At 46.4% G+C, this 1978-nt stretch overlaps 2 long non-coding RNA genes across 2 annotated transcripts in view; one reads left to right on the top strand and one right to left on the bottom strand.

Annotated features, from left to right (window-relative positions):
* Window positions 1–1820: 1820 nt before the first annotated feature.
* The window catches only part of LOC116546000, a 330-nt gene continuing 172 nt past the window's right edge, over window positions 1821–1978 (top strand). Inside the window, exon 1 of the long non-coding RNA XR_004266549.1 lies at window positions 1821–1891. This is a non-coding gene — a long non-coding RNA (uncharacterized LOC116546000). The remainder of the gene's footprint in view (window positions 1892–1978) is intronic.
* Window positions 1853–1978, bottom strand: part of LOC116545992 — a 480-nt gene continuing 354 nt past the window's right edge. Inside the window, exon 2 of the long non-coding RNA XR_004266545.1 lies at window positions 1853–1911. This is a non-coding gene — a long non-coding RNA (uncharacterized LOC116545992). The remainder of the gene's footprint in view (window positions 1912–1978) is intronic.

Genomic DNA, 1978 nt, shown 5'->3' on the forward strand with positions numbered 1-1978 from the left:
CCACCTGATATTGCATTGGGGCCTATCTTTCTCTTTAGCTTTAATAATATTTGTTTTACATATCTGGGTATTCTACTGGTGGGTGCATATATATTTAAATTGTTATAGCCTCTTGCTGAATTGACCCTCTATCATTATATAATGATCTTCTCTGTCTCTTCTTTTTTTTTTTTTTTTGAGACGGAGTTTCACTCTTGTTACCCAGGCTGGACTGCAATGGCGCGGTCTTGGCTCACCGCAACCTCCGCCTCCTGGGTTCAGGCAATTCTCCTGCCTCAGCCTCCTGAGTAGCTGGGATTACAGGCATGCGCCACCATGCCCAGCTGATTTTTTGTATTTTTAGTAGAGACGGGGTTTCACCATGTTGACCAGGATGGTCTTGATCTCTTGACCTCGTGATCCACCCACCAAAGTACTGGGATTACAGGCGTGAGCCACCGCGCCCGGCCTTCTCTGTCTCTTCTTATAGTTTTTGTCTTGAAATCTATTTTGTCTTAAGTATAGCTACTCCTGCTCTTTTTTTGTTTTCTATTGGAATGGAATATCTTTTTTCCATCTATTTTGTTTTAGTATACGTGTGTCTTCATAAGTGAAGCACAGGGGGACGATCCAAGATGGCCGTTTAGGAACAGCTCAGGATTGCAGCTCCCACTGAAAGCACAGAGGGTGAGTGGACGCCGCGTTTTTATTGCCCACAGACTAGGAAATTCCCGGGCGGAGGTGCTCCACGGTCGCCAGCGTGGCTGTTTCGGCCAGCGCCGCTGCTTTGCCCCGCGCGGCTGCTTTGTCGGCGCCCCGGAGCCGCGGTTCTCCGTACAAAATACACCGGTCCGGGGGCCCTTTTGGCTGGCGATTAGAGCCACGGGAAGTCGCCCATATGCCGGTTCAAAAAGGGGACTGAGCAGAGAACCAGGACAGTAGATTCCAGGGCAAAAAAAAAAAAAAAAAATGTGCCACAAACCTCAGTGGCGCTGGTTAAGCCAGCGCAGTGAGTGGCTGCAGGGGAAAACAAACAGACCCCGGCACCTCTTCAACAGGCGACTGGAACACAAACTTAAAAAAGGCTCTGAGGCAGGGAGCCAGGTGATCAGGCTCGGCTGGCCCCACCCCCACAAAAGAACAGCAACCAAAAAGACACCTCATAAAAGAGAGATCAGATTGACACTAGGCGGGTATCCTTCTGGGACAAAGATAGCAGAAGAAGAAAACTGGTAACAACCCTTGCTGTTCAGCAGCTGCTGCAGGTGAACCCCAGGCAAGCAGGGCCTGGAGTGAACCTCAGCAGACCTACAGCAGAGGGGCCAGACTGTCAGAAGGAAAACCAAGAAACAGAAATAACCTCATCATCAACAAACAGAACGTCAATCTGAAAGATTTGAGACCCAATCTGAAAGCCAGCAACTACAAAGTCAACAGGTGGATAAATCCTTAAAGATGGGAAGAAACCAGCGCAAAAAGGATGAAAACACCCGAAACCAGAACACCTCTCCTCCTAAAAGGGATCACAACTCCTCACCAGCAAGGGAACAAGGTTGGATGAAGAACAAGTGTGATGAAATGACAGAATCAGACTTCAGAAGGTGGGTAGTAAGAAACTTCTGTGAAAACTTAAAGAACATGTTCTAACCAAATGCAAAGAAACTAAGAACCTTGAAAAAAGATTTGACGAAATGCTAACAAGAATGAACAAAATAGAAAGGAATATAAGTGAATTGATGGAGCTGAAAAACGCAACACGAGAACTTCGTGAAGCATGCACAAGTATCAACAGCCGAATTGACCAAGCAGAAGAAAGGATATCAGAGGTCGAAGATCAACTCAATGAAATAAAATGGGAAGGCAAGACTGGAGAAAAAAGGGTAAAAAGGAATGAACAAAGTCTCCAAGAAATGTGGGACTATGTGAAAAGACCTAATCTACGTTTGATAGGCGTACCCGAATGCGACGAAGAGAATGAATCCAAGCTGGAAAATACTCT

The sequence above is a fragment of the Sapajus apella genome, unplaced genomic scaffold (genome assembly GCF_009761245.1).
Source record: "Sapajus apella isolate SASKATOON/1434 unplaced genomic scaffold, GSC_monkey_1.0 scaffold5, whole genome shotgun sequence".
In the NCBI taxonomy this organism is placed as follows: Eukaryota; Metazoa; Chordata; class Mammalia; order Primates; family Cebidae; genus Sapajus; species Sapajus apella.